Source organism: Chelonia mydas, chromosome 3, assembly GCF_015237465.2.
Source record: "Chelonia mydas isolate rCheMyd1 chromosome 3, rCheMyd1.pri.v2, whole genome shotgun sequence".
NCBI lineage: Eukaryota > Metazoa > Chordata > Testudines > Cheloniidae > Chelonia > Chelonia mydas.
This window is the reverse complement of record NC_057851.1, coordinates 177,217,026-177,231,854: the sequence shown is the minus strand read 5'-3', so window position 1 is coordinate 177,231,854 and position 14,829 is coordinate 177,217,026. Positions and strand designations below refer to the sequence as shown.

At 47.4% G+C, this 14,829-nt stretch overlaps 1 pseudogene; it reads right to left on the bottom strand.

Moving 5' to 3' along the window:
• Window positions 1–1,683: 1,683 nt before the first annotated feature.
• The window catches only part of LOC122465088, a 56,724-nt pseudogene continuing 43,578 nt past the window's right edge, over window positions 1,684–14,829 (bottom strand).

Sequence of the window (14,829 nt, the reverse complement as noted above, 5' to 3'; positions counted from 1 at the left end):
TGATAGGTTTAAATCTTGAACTACTTGCATTTATCTGACCCAGGCTAGAGGGATTTCTAGCCTGTGAAAGGAATACCTGGGTTTTTTAAGCTACAAGTAACTGGTTTAAATCATCATTTAGGATGAGAATTTGCTACTCATATCCAATCTCTTTAGTATATTAAGCTTAGATTGCATTTTTGTTTATTTGCTAGTAACCGGCTTTAATCTGTTTGCTAGCCCTTATAATCACTTAAAATCTATATTTTGCAGTTAATAAATTTGGTTTTTGTTTTATCACAAACCACTGTGTGGAAATCATAACTTTGGGGCAGAAAGCTGTTGCATATCTTCCTCCACATTGAGGGAGTGGGCGAATTTAATAAACTTAAGCTGTACATTTCCCTTGGCAGCACAAGCTGGTATAATTTTGGGTTTACTCTCCAGAGTGGAGTGTGTGCCTGAGAAGCTGGTAAGTGCCCTAGCTGTATAGTCTTCCCATGCAGCAGCTGTATAGCTGTAAGTGACCTAGCTGTATAGCCTTCCCATGCAGAGGCTGGTCAGAAAGCCTGTCTGCATGTTACTATAGCTGGGTGTGTCCCTAGAGGGACAAAAGAATACTCAAGCTTTGCCTAATTTAGGAATGGATCTTCTTAGCAAATGGCAAGCAGAGTACTATTGTAAAATATAATTACTGAAAAGACACTACTCTTCTTAGTAAGTTGGAAATAGAACAGGATAGTGAGTGTCTGAGAGGGAGCTTCCAGTGGATTCCAAATGCCATAGTCAGTGGAGACATCTGGAAGTGGCTTGATGAAATGATCCACAAAGTTATATTTGTAGTTAAAGCAGCAGTTCAAGATCATAAGTTATCTGACTCCAAACTGGGTAGGTAATGGCCACTCTGCTGCCAGGAGCGGCCTCCACAGCTTAAATGGAATTCTCTCATTCTCCCCCCACACACACATAAAATACAAATTTCTAATCTGAAAATACCTGTCTAAATGGCACTGTGGGATTTCACAACTATTGTGTCTCAAATGATATCCAGATCAAATATACTCAGTGTATGTTTTTTTTTCTAAAATAACCTTTTTTTAAAGTAACTCCCAGCCCTGCAAACTTAACCTGTGATTGAAAGTCCAGCTGGGCGCTGCCCTCTTTCTATGTCATCGCTAGTAAAAAGTTTCTTCCGGTTAAATTTTGTCCTCAGTGATATCTGTACAACCTTGTTGCTTTCAACTGGTTTAAATAGGTGTAACTGGCTCTATAATTTGAACTTTCTGGTGATGAAGCTCAAAAAGCCATAAAATTCAGATCCCTTTCTCTTAGCCCTGCAGTACCAATACAGCTAACAGAATTCAAACTTTTTTGTCAGCAAAGTCAGCAGATAGGACTTTAAATATCCCTGGGGAGCAGATGTGAGGAGGAAGGTGCTGTTTTTACAGTCATAGCTCTGAGTAGAATTGCACATTAACTTGAAGAGCACCTTGGAAGTGCACTAAATTTATGGTAAAACTGCAACTCTGCCCCCAGGACTCATAAAGAAGAAGAATTTAATCCAATAGCCACTTTTTGTTTCTATCATTATTACTGTAAATAATGAAAACACAATTCTGAATCTCAGAACAATTGTGTTGAATAAGAATTACAGTATAGACTTATTATTTGTAAATAAAATAACATAAATGAACACCTAAATCCCTAGGTTTGGTGGTATAGGTATAGTTTATCATATGGTTTACTGAAGCTACAGTTTAACATTTTTTTGCAAAATGTCTCGTCACATAGAGGTGGATATTGGTCATATAAAATTGCCAAATGAAGCAGTGCTTGTGAGGTTTTATTTTGGCCAGTGGATGAGCTGTCATTTTTACAGTTGGATATATAAGCAGAGAAACAGTTCACTGTGCAAAGCTCTTCTTGACTCCTACCGCAGCCAAGCTTGCTCAGCAGTAGAAACAAATCCCTTCGAAAAGCTTTTGTGAAAATTGCATACAGGAATGGGTTTGTGTAGGAGTTGACCGGATAAAACAAAACAAGCAAAATCTTGGGAGTTTCTCACTGTGATGAGAGGTATGTTAAAAGCAGATGACATGGCAAAAAATGAGATATGTGCCATGCAGGTAAAATCTGTGAAGATCAATATTGCCATTCTCTTTGCAATCTTGGTATCTTTGTTTGTAGCCACCAGTTCTGGATTTTGAACTGCTATATAAATTTTAATATAACAAGCACAAATGATGATAAAGGCAACAACATTTAACACTAAGGGTATGTCTACACTACGGAATAAGGTCGAATTTATAGAAGTCGGTTTTTTAGAAATCGGTTTTATATATTCGAGTGTGTGTGTCCCCACAGAAGTGCATTAAGTGCATTAACTCGGCGGAGTGCTTCCACAGTACCGAGGCTAGAGTCGACTTCCGGAGCGTTGCACTGTGGGTAGCTATCCCACAGTCTCCGCTGCCCATTGGAATTCTGGGTTGAGATCCCAATGCCTGATGGGGCTGAAACATTGTCGCGGGTGGTTCTGGGTACATATCGTCAGTCCCCCCTTCCCTCCCTCCCTCCCTCCGTGAAGGCAAGGGCAGACAATCGTTTCGTGCCTTTTTTCCTGAGTTACCTGTGCGGACGCCATACCACCGCAAGCATGGAGCCCGCTCAGGTAACCGTCACCGTATGTCTCCTGGGTGCTGGCAGACGCGGTTCTGCATTGCTACACAGTAGCAGCAACCCCTTGCCTTGTGGCAGCAGACGGTACAATACGACTGGTAGCCGTCCTCGTCATGTCCGAGGTGCTCCTGGCCACGTCGGCTGGGAGCGCCTGGGCAAACATGGGCGCAGGGACTAAATTTTTGGTGACTTGACCAGGTCATTCTCTTAAGTCCGGCAGTCAGTCCTATTGAACCGTCTTATGGTGAGCAGGTAGGCAATATGTCCTTCTGCACCGTCCGCTGCCAGCCAAAGATGTAAAAGATAGATGGAGTGGATCAAAACAAGAAATAGACCAGATTTGTTTTGTACTCATTTGCCTCCTCTCCTGTCTAGGGGAGTCATTCCTCTAGGTCACACTGCAGTCACTCACAGAGAAGGTGCAGCGAGCTAAATCTAGCCATGTATCAATCAGAGGCCAGGCTAACCTCCTTGTTCCAATAAGAACAGTAACTTAGGTGCACCATTTCTTATTGGAACCCTCCATGAACTCCTGCCTGAACTACTCCTTGATTTAAAGCCACCCCCTTTGTGGATTTTAGCTCCCTGAAGCCAACCCTGTAAGCCGTGTCGTCAGTCGCCCCTCCCTCCGTCAGAGCAACGGCAGGCAATCATTCCGCCCCTTTTTTCTGTGCGGACGCCATACCAAGGCAAGCATGGAGTCCGCTCAGCTCACTTTGGCAATTAGGAGCACATTAAACACCACACGCATTATCCAGCAGTATATGCAGCACCAGAACCTGGCAAAGCGCTACTGGGCGAGGAGGCGACGTCAGCGCGGTCACGTGAGTGATCAGGACATGGACACAGATTTCTCTGAAAGCATGGGCCCTGCCAACGCATGCATCATGGTGCTAATGGGGCAGGTTCATGCTGTGGAACGCCGATTCTGGGCTCGGGAAACAAGCACAGACTGGTGGGACCGCATAGTGTTGCAGGTCTGGGACGATTCCCAGTGGCTGCGAAACTTTCGCATGCGTATGGGCACTTTCATGGAACTCTGTGACTTGCTTTCCCCTGCCCTGAAGCGCATGAATACCAAGATGAGAGCAGCCCTCACAGTTGAGAAGCGAGTGGCGATAGCCCTGTGGAAGCTTGCAACGCCAGACAGCTACCGGTCAGTTGGGAATCAATTTGGAGTGGGCAAATCTACTGTTGGGGCTGCTGTGATGCAAGTAGCCCACGCAATCAAAGATCTGCTGATATCAAGGGTAGTGACCCTGGGAAATGTGCAGGTCATAGTGGATGGCTTTGCTGCAATGGGATTCCCTAACTGTGGTGGGGCCATAGACGGAACCCATATCCCTATCTTGGCACCGGAACACCAAGGCAGTGAGTACATAAACCAAAAGGGGTACTTTTCGATGGTGCTTCAAGCACTGGTGGATCACAAGGGACGTTTCACCAACATCAACGTGGGATGGCCGGGAAAGGTACATGACGCTCGCATCTTCAGGAACTCTGGTCTGTTTCAAAAGCTGCAAGAAGGGACTTTATTCCCAGACCAGAAAATAACTGTTGGGGATGTTGAAATGCCTATATGTATCCTTGGGGACCCAGTCTACCCCTTAATGCCATGGCTCATGAAGCCATACACAGGCAGCCTGGACAGTAGTCAGGAGCTGTTCAACTACAGGCTGAGCAAGTGCAGAATGGTGGTAGAATGTGCATTTGGACGTTTAAAGGCGCGCTGGCGCAGTTTACTGACTCGCTTAGACCTCAGCGAAACCAATATTCCCACTGTTATTACTGCTTGCTGTGTGCTCCACAATATCTGTGAGAGTAAGGGGGAGACGTTTATGGCGGGGTGGGAGGTTGAGGCAAATCGCCTGGCTGCTGGTTACGCGCAGCCAGACACCAGGGCGGTTAGAAGAGCACAGGAGGGCGCGGTACGCATCAGAGAGGCTTTGAAAACCAGTTTCATGACTGGCCAGGCTACGGTGTGAAAGTTCTGTTTGTTTCTCCTTGATGAAACCCCCCGCCCCTTGGTTCACTCTACTTCCCTGTAAGCTAACCACCCTCTCCTCCTCCCTTCGATCACCGCTTGCAGAGGCAATAAAGTCATTGTTGCTTCACATTCATGCATTCTTCATTCATTCATCACACAAACAGGGGGATGACTACCAAGGTAGCCCAGGAGGGGTGGTGGAGGAGGGAAGGAAAATGCCACACAGCACTTTAAAAGTTTACAACTTTAAAATTTATTGAATGACAGCCTTCTTTTTTTTGGGCAATCCTCTGTGGTGGAGTGGCTGGTTGGCCGGAGGCCCCCCCAGCGCGTTCTTGGGCGTCTGGGTGTGGAGGCTATGGAACTTGGGGAGGAGGGCGGTTGGTTACACAGGGGCTGTAGTGGCAGTCTGTTCTCCAGCTGCCTTTGCTGCAGCTCAACCATACACTGGAGCATACTGGTTTGGTCCTCCAGCAGCCTCAGCATTGAATCCTGCCTCCTCTCATCACGCTGCCGCCACATTCGAGCTTCAGCCCTCTCTTCAGCCCGCCACTTACTCTCTTCAGCCCGCCACCTCTCCTCCCGGTCATTTTGTGCTTTCCTGCAGTCTGACATTATTTGCCTCCACGCATTCGTCTGTGCTCTGTCAGTGTGGGAGGACAGCATCAGCTCGGAGAACATTTCATCTCGAGTGCGTTTTTTTTTCTTTCTAATCTTCACTAGCCTCTGGGAAGGAGAAGATCCTGTGATCATTGAAACACATGCAGCTGGTGGAGAAAAAAAAAAGGGACAGCGGTATTTAAAAAGACACATTTTATAAAACACTGGCTACACTCTTTCAGGGTAAACCTTGCTGTTAACATTACATACATAGCACATGTGCTTTCGTTACAAGGTCGCATTTTGCCTCCCCCCACCGCGTGGCTACCCCCTCAACCCTCCCCCCTCCCTGTGGCTAACAGCGGGGAACATTTCTGTTCAGCCGCAGGCAAACAACCCAGCAGGAATGGGCTCCTCTGAGTGTCCCCTGAAGAAAAGCACCCTATTTCAACCAGGTGACCATGGATTATATCTCACTCTCCTGAGGATAACACAGAGAGATAAAGAACGGATGTTGCTTGAACGCCAGCAAACATACACTGCAATGCTTTGTTGTACAGTGATTCCCGAGTACGTGTTACTGGCCTGGAGTGGTAAAGTGTCCTACCATGAAGGACGCAATAAGTCTGCCCTCCCCAGAAACCTTTTGCAAAGGCTTTGGAGTATATCCAGGAGAGCCGCGAATGCCAGGGCAAAGTAATCCTTTCACATGCTTGCTTTTAGACCATGTATAGTATTTTAAAAGGTACACTCACCGGAGGTCCCTTCTCCGCCTGCTGGGTCCAGGAGGCAGCCTTGGGTGGGTTCGGGGGGTACTGGCTCCAGGTCCAGGGTGAGAAACAGTTCCTGGCTGTCGGGAAAACCGGTTTCTCCGCTTGCTTGCTGTGAGCTATCTACAACCTCCTCATCATCATCATCTTCTTCGTCCCCAAAACCTGCTTCCTTATTGCCTCCATCTCCATTGAAGGAGTCAAACAACACGGCTGGGGTAGTGGTGGCTGAACCCCCTAAAATGGCATGCAGCTCATCATAGAAGCGGCATGTTTGGGGCTCTGACCCGGAGCGGCCGTTCGCCTTTCTGGTTTTCTGGTAGGCTTGCCTCAGCTCCTTCAGTTTCACGCGGCACTGCTTCGGGTCCCTGTTATGGCCTCTGTCCTTCATGCCCTGGGAGATTTTGACAAAGGTTTTGGCATTTCGAAAACTGGAACGGAGTTCTGATAGCACGGATTCCTCTCCCCATACAGCGATCAGATCCCGTACCTCCCGTTCAGTCCATGCTGGAGCTCTTTTGCGATTCTGAGACTCCATCATGGTCACCTCTGCTGATGAGCTCTGCATGGTCACCTGCAGCTTGCCACGCTGGCCAAACAGGAAATGAGATTCAAAAGTTCGCGGTTCTTTTCCTGTCTACCTGGCCAGTGCATCTGAGTTGAGAGTGCTGTCCAGAGCGGTCAAAATGGAGCACTCTGGGATAGCTCCCGGAGGCCAATACCGTCGAATTGTGTCCACAGTACCCCAAATTCGACCCGGCAAGGCCGATTTAAGCGCTAATCCACTTGTCAGGGGTGGAGTAAGGAAATCGATTTTAAGAGCCCTTTAAGTCGAAATAAATGGCTTCATCGTGTGGACAGGTACGGGTTTACATCGATTTAACGCTGCTAAATTCGACCTAAAGTCCTAGTGTAGACCAGGGCTTAGACAATCAATATGTAGGCTTGGGAAAGAGACATTTCAATATCCATGAGTAAACAAATAGTGACCTTCATATAACTGCTGACTCCTAAAAGAGGCAAAGCTGCTATTATAATTGAAAATATCCAGCCTGCAAGCATGATCACTATAGCATGCCTTAGTCACAGTTTTCTGTCCAATTGCATTGCATACGTGATGGCATGCCACCTTTCTAGAGTGATCACAGTTAATGTATAAACTGAAAGTTCACTTGCAAACACTGAAAACGCCAGCAATACTGCAACCACAGCCTGTTTGCCAGTCTATTGCCTGGTCGTAGTACTGACTCCTGGTTTGGGCATCAACAGAAGCAATAAGCAGCAAATAAAGTCCCATGCAAAAATCGGCAAAGGAGAGGTTGCACATAAGGAAGAGCGGAACAGTGAGTTTGTAATGACTAGTTAGTAGAAAAAGGAGTACAATGAAATTGCCAGCAATTGCTAGGATATTAATAAATCAAATCAAGATTCTGAGAAAGCTGGATCCCATGATTCAGAGGGAGGGCTCCTGCCTCATACTGAGAAAGAGGGACGATCAGCGAGTTATCTCAAGTGTCTATACACAAATGCAAGAAGCCTGGGAAACAAGCAGGGAGAACTGGAAGTCCTGCAGTTAAGGAATTATGCTGTGATTGGAATAACAGAGACTTGGTGGGATAACTCACGTGACTGGAGTACTGTCATGGATGGATATAAACCGTTCAGGAAGGACAGGCAGGACAGAAAAGGTGGGGGAGTTGCATTGTATGTAAGAGAGCAGTTTGACTGCTCAGAGCTCCAGTATGAAACTGCAGAAAAACCTGAGAGTGTCTGGATTAAGTTTAGAAGTGTGAGGAACCAGGGTGATGTCGTGGTGGAAGTCTGCTATAGACCACCAGACCAGGGTGATGAGGTGGACAAGGCTTTCCTCCGGCAACTAACGGAAGTTACTAGATCGCAGGTCCTGGTTCTCATGGGAGACTTCAATCACCCTGATATCTGCTGGGAGAGCAATACAGTGGTGCACAGACAATTCAGGAAGTTTTTGGAAAGTGTAGGGGACAATTTCCTGGTGCAAGTGCTGGAGCAATCGACTAGGGGCAGAGCTCTTCTTGACTTGCTGCTCACAAATGGGGAAGAATTAGTAGGGGAAGCAAAAGTGGATGGGAACCTGGGAGGCAGTGACCATGAGATGGTCGAGTTCAGGATCCTGACACAAGGAAGAAAGGAGAGCAGCAGAATATGGACCCTGGACTTCAGAAAAGCAGACTTTGACTCCCTTAGGGAACGATAATTTACAGAATACCATTCACAATGTATTAATACTCTGACACCTTATTTATGTGACAAAGAAAGTAATGAAAATAGAAGGCAGTGCAAAATGATCACATTATCACCAGCAATTGTCGGGAAAATGAGGAATTGCAAACCGTGAACCATTAGTATCTTTATAGTCTAAATATATGTAAATTCATGCTAATCTTTAGATGCTGTACCTCCTTCTAAGGTCTTCATGTCACCCACTATATAGGCAACACATCATCCACAATTTGTCTGAACATTTTAGAAATAAAATTGTTAAAAATGTGCCAATTGTAAAGAATACTCATAAAATGCCTTTGTAAAATTGACCTCTTCTTTTGGCTGACCCCCAAAGAGACAATGTGGAAGGAAATTAAGGAGAAAAAATGTGAATGGCCAGACAAGTCTAGAACATTACTACAGATCCCTAAATGAGTAAGGGCCTGATCCAATATTCATTGAAGTCACTGGAAAAGTTCCCATTGCACTAAATGCATGTTTGATAAGGCCTTAACATTCTGTAGGTTAGAAAGATCAATAAAAATGTCAGATCATGAAATCTTAATTTCTCAGTTATCCATTAGGATATTAAAATTGGCAAAAAAAAAATAGGTGTCCCTTTTTCTACCTAAAGATTCTCAACCTTTTCCTTCTCCATCTTTTCCAGGAGAGCTGGCTGTATTTTAAAGAATCCTTACTGAGGTTACAGGAACAAACCATCCTGATGTGTAGAAAGAATAGTAAATATGGCAGGCGACCAGCTTGGCTTCACAGTGAAATCCTTGCTGATCTTAAACACAAAAAAGAAGCTTACAAGAAGTGAAAGACTGGGCAAATGACCAGGGAGGCAATAAAAATATTGCTCGGGCATGCAGGAGTGAAATCAGGAAGGCCAAATCACACCTGGAATTGCAGCTAGCAAGAGATGTTAAGAGTAACAAGAAGGGTTTCTTCAGGTATGTTAGCAACAAGAAGAAAATCAAGGAAAGTGTGGGCCACTTACTGAATGAGGGAGGCAACCTAGTGACAGAGGATGTGGAAAAAGCTAATGTACTCAGTGCTTTTTTTGCCTCTGTCTTCACAAACAAGGTCAGCTCCCAGACTACTGCACTGGGCAGCACAGCATGGGTGACCAGCCCTCTGTGGAGAAATAAATGGTTCGGGACTATTTAGAAAAGCTGGATGTGCACAAGTCCCTGGGGCCGGATGCGCTGCACCCGAGAGTGCTAAAGGAGTTGGCAGATGTGATTGCAGAGCCATTGGCCATTATCTTTGAAAACTCATGGCGATCGAGGGAGGTCCCGGACGACTGGAAAAAGGCTAATGTAGTTTCCATCTTTAGAAAAGGGAAGAAGGAGGATCCAGGGAACTACAGGCCGGGCAGCCTCATCACAGTCCCTGGAAAAATCATGGAGCAGGTCCTCAAGGAATCAATTCTGAATCACTTAGAGGAGAGGAAAGTCATCAGGAACAGTCAGCATGGATTCAGCAAGGGCAAGTCATGCCTGACTAATCTAATTGCCTTCTATGATGAGATAAACTGACTCTGTGGATGAGGGGAAAGCAGTGGACGTGTTATTCCTTGACTTTAGCAAAGCTTTTGACAGTATTCTTGCCAGTAAGTTAAAGAAGTATGGGCTGGATGAATGGACTATAAAGTGGATAGAAAGCTGGCTAGATTGTCTGGCTCAATGGGTAGTGATCATTGGTCCATGTCTAGTTGGCAGCCGGTACCAAGCGGAGTGCCCCAATGGTCGGTCCTGGGGCTGGTTTTGTTCCATATCTTCATTCATGATCTGGAGGATGGCGTGGACTGCACCCTCAGCAAGTTTGCAGATGACACTAAACTGGGACAAGTGGCAGATATGCTGGAGGGTAGGGATAGGATCCAGAGGGCCCTAGACAAATTAGAGGATTGGGCCAAAAGAAATCTGATGAGGTTCAACAAGGACAAGTGCAGAGTCCTGCACTTAGGACGGAAGAATTCCATGCACTGCTACAGACTTGGGACCGAATGGCTAGGCAGTAGTTCTGCAGAAAAGGACCTAGGGGTTACAGTGGACGAGAAGCTGGATATGAGTCAACAGTGTGCCCTTGTTGCCAAGAAGGCCAATGGCATTTTGGGATGTATAAGTAGGGGCATTGCCAGCAGATCGAGGGACGTGATCGTTCCCCTCTATTCGACATTGGTGAGGCCTCATCTGGAGTACTGTGCCCAGTTTTGGGCCCCAGACTACAAGAAGGATGTGGAAAAATTGGAAAGCGTCCAGAGGAGGGCAACAAAACTGATTAGGGGACTGGAGCACATGACTGATGAGGAGGGGCTGAGGGAACTGGGATTGTTTAGTCTGCAGAAGAGAAGAATGAGGGGGGATTTAATAGCTGCTTTCAACTACACCTCTACCCCGATATAACACGTTCCTTGGGAGACAAAAAAATCTCACTGCGTTATAGGTGAGACCGCATTATATCGAACTTGCTTTGGCCCTCCCTGTTCCTTGTTCCCTGACCACACCCCCCCAAAGACCCCCATCCCTAATCACCCCTAGGACTCCACCCCTACCAAACCCCCCTGCGCCCTGTCCTCTGACTGCTCTGACTCCTATCCACACCCTCCGCCCCCTGACAGGCACTCACCGGTAGCAGCGGGAAGCGGAGCAACGTGGCCCCAGCCTGCTCCACTCAGCCAGCTCCCAGGCACGTGCTCTGCTTCCTGCCACCAGTGAGTGCAGGGAGGTTGAAGAAAGGACGCCTGCTGTACTCACCTGCGTCGGGAAGCGGAGCGACGCGGCTCCAGCCCACTCGGCTTTCCTTGCCCCGGCCCCAGCCGCGTCGCACTCACCTTGTTGCCAAGAAAGCCAAAGGCATTTTGGGCTGTATAAGTAGGGGCATTGCCAGCCGATCAAAGGACGTGATCGTTCCCCTCTATTCTACATTGGTGAGGCCTCATCTGGAGTACTGTGTACAGTTTTGGGCCCCACACTAGAAGAAGGATGTGAAAAAATTGGAAAATGTCCAGCAGAGGGCAACAAAAATGATTAGGGGACTGGAACACGTGTTTCTGTTATAAAGTAAACACAGAACTGATGAAAGATTCCTTGAGAGCTAGATGCCTCTTAGATTTATTTCTGTAGATTCAGTATTTGCATCAACGTATACAATGAAGCTGTTGGTAAAGGATCTATTTTCTTTGGAAAGCAAGTGTAGAGAGAAAATAAATGAATGTCACATCCAAAAAAATCCGTTCTCAAAATTTTGCTCATTTACTTCCCAGCCAAACCACTTTCAAATGATGCTGATAGTACAGTACAGACTGTATTATAATGCACATGTTGACCGAATGCAGTAGTTACTGAAATTTATTGTTGTTATTGTGTTTGTATGTATTATCATAGAGTGCTCAGGATATAGGCTTGTCAAAAAATCAGAGAGGCCTAACTAAAATAGGGTGCCTAAAGATTTGATTTGTGTTTATTACTACTAGGAAAGGAAAATAGTCTCAGGACTTTGTACTGTGTTTGTATGGAAAAAAACACTGTATGGTTCAGAAGCTATTATGAATATGAGAGCAGAAATATCTTCAAATAAAGGTTGAAGAGGGAAAAATTGGTGCATTAGGATTACATAAAGTCTAGACTGTGCCCCTGTCTTAATCAGCTGAGCAAAGCCAAACTTATTCTGTGCTTGGCTCTGAGTAAGGACTGCTCAAAGTACAGATCTAGTTACAGAATGGAGAGGAGGTAGAAAGAACAAGCAGGAACTAGACCTCCACATGCTCTCTCCTACCAGCAATAGGGCAGGGTCTAGGCATATTTCACAACACTACTTGTTAGCTGGGTTGCAGGGGGTTGGGGGTGCGGGGGGAGGGCGTGTAAGTAAACTGTGCCATTGCAAGAAGTGCAGAAACTAACTTCTCTCTGCCCTATAGAGTGGAGCAGGGGAGGGATTAAGCTAGAGTAATCAATTATTTTTTGTCAAGGCCCGAATTTCTTGATCAAGGCTCAGACTCCAGAGAAAATAATAACAACAATAATAATAATTATAAGTACATAAAAAGATTCCGCTGTCTGCTCAAAAGCATCTGTCAGTCCAGATTTGGCCAACGATCGACCTGTTGACTACCCGTGGATTAAGCCTTAGATTCTCCTAGTCATAATGCCTTCCAGGGCAGTGCCGTTTCCATACAATCTTTTGTGAAGGCTGTGCCTAACAGCACTGTTTAACCCATGTTGGACTAAGTATCGTATAAATATTCTCATTTCTGTCTCTCATACATACACTCTCTTAGCACAGGCCTTTAGTGTTGTTTTATTGTGGAATTTATTTTTCAAGAACCTGAGAGTATTTTCTATGGACCAGTGGTTGAATTTTTAACTCTTTGACCATATCTGAATTGTCTGCTGATGCAGATATTGGGTATGGTAAGTGCTAACATTCCATGGATGGTGGCACCACAGCAGGTGCCATGGAAAGGACAGGGTGATGGGGTGTGCATATCCCGCACTGGGCAAGAGGGGGTTAACTCCATGCTATGGGCAGCAGAAGTCCCACCCCTCAGACCATAGTGGGCATGCTCCAACTGATATCTTAGTATAAAAGGGAGCAGCCCAGCTCATTCTAGACCTACCACCAAGGCGAGAGGACGCTTGGTGGAAGCTCCAGGCCAGGAGCTGCTACAGCCGTGGACTGCAGGAGCCCAAGAACCCGGAGACCAGACTTGTGACATGCCACCCTCAGCGAAAGGCCGGGAGCTGGACTTCCAGAGAGATATTCCCCCAAGGGAGCCCAGAGGTCCCAATGGCATATCAGCTGCTACCTCAGGAATCACATTAGGAAGTTGCTCGGGGAGGCTGGGGGAGTGGTATCTACTGCCTGAGGAAGGTCAGCATGTTGCGGTTGGATACCCCGCTGACCGGGTGACAATCACACCTGTCATCGACAGGGCCCTGGGCTGGGACCCAGTGGAGAGGGAGAGCCTGGGTCCCCCACCATGGCCGCCACCTGCCCCTAGGTGGCAGCCCACTCCCCTGGCACTGGCTGCTAGGCCACAGAGCCCTGACCCTAGGGCAGTTATATTGATGCCAGCCACTAGGCCACGCTCAGCTGTGACCCCAGGGATAGTTGTATTGACACTGGCCTCTAGGCCATGCTGCTTTCAGCCGAAGGACAGTCTGGTAGACTGCAAGCATGGTGGTATCACACTCCACCCCACCCCAAAGGAAGACGTGGTGTGCTTATCCCTCAACATGTGGTGGAAAACATGGGCAGCAACTGTTCCTTGCTGAAAGGCCCTAGGAGGAGGATTTTGTTAGCAGCATAATCCTTGTTTGCCTGCCTACTTGTCGTTCTGCCCAAGATGGAGACTGACAAGATTCTGCAATGACTGTTGGAAAGTCAACAGCAACAGGATACCCAACATCAGCAACACCAGACACAGCTGTTGCAACAAATCACGGCCCCATAGCAACAAATGATTAAGGAGCTGGCATTGCAAACCAGACCCAACAAGAACACCTGATCCAGCAAATGGCCACCCTGATGCACCCAATGGGCATGCCGAACCCTGGCCCAACTGGGCAGGATGTGGGGGGCCCTGCCCACCAGTCTGCCAATATGACTGTCAAAAATGAGACCCAGCAATGACCCCAAGGCATTTCTGGTGACGTTTGAATGGCTAGACACCACCGCTAAGTGGCCACCAGAGAACTGGGCTACAATGTTAGCTCCCTAACTGATGGGGTCAGCCCAGGCAGCCTACCGGGGGTTGGACCCACAGGATGCACTAGTGTATGAAAGAGTGAAGGCTGCCATTATGGACTAGGCAGGAATTAACCTTGACATGCAACACTGGCGCTTCCAGTAAGAAAGGTACCCGCCAGGGGCTAGACCCCGGGTGGTAGCCCAGTGCCTGCAGGATAATGCCTGGCAATGGTTGGAGTCAGAGAAACCGTCGGGGGCCCAAGTAGCAGAGGTCGTTGTCCTTGAACAGTTTACTCAGATCCTCCCGAATGTAGGGAAGGAGTGGGTGCAGCAGCACTGGCCGACGACGCTGGCAGAGGCCATAGAACAGATGGACGACTACTTGGAAGCCAATGGGTTGGAGGCACGGCCTCGGAAATCTGGGAGCCTGAGGAGGAGAGATGGGCTGGCTGGGGGATTCCTCCGCAAGATGGACCCAGAGGAATCCCGACCCCTCTCCCGACCACTCCTTCACCCTCGAATGCCAGCGTCCAGTCAGCTGGACCCGGACCAACAGGGAAAGAGACCCTCAGGAGGGACAGAGCCCACCAAAGGTGGACCTTGGGACTGGGGGAACCCAAGATGGCTGCTGGGAGTGTGGCCAAGAGGGAGACTTTCGGGAGGGACTGACCTTACATGGATTGTAGTTATGGGCAAGTCTGCGTAGCCAGCCCTCAAGCCCAGAGGAAAGGTCCGGAAAAACTTGTAGTCCTGGTTCTAGTGGAAGGAATCTCCACAACAGACTTAGTAGACTCAGGCTGTAGTCAGACAATTATTTGGGAGGGACTCGTTCCCGACCTTGAACTCTCCAGGACAAGGATACACCTACAGCATCCA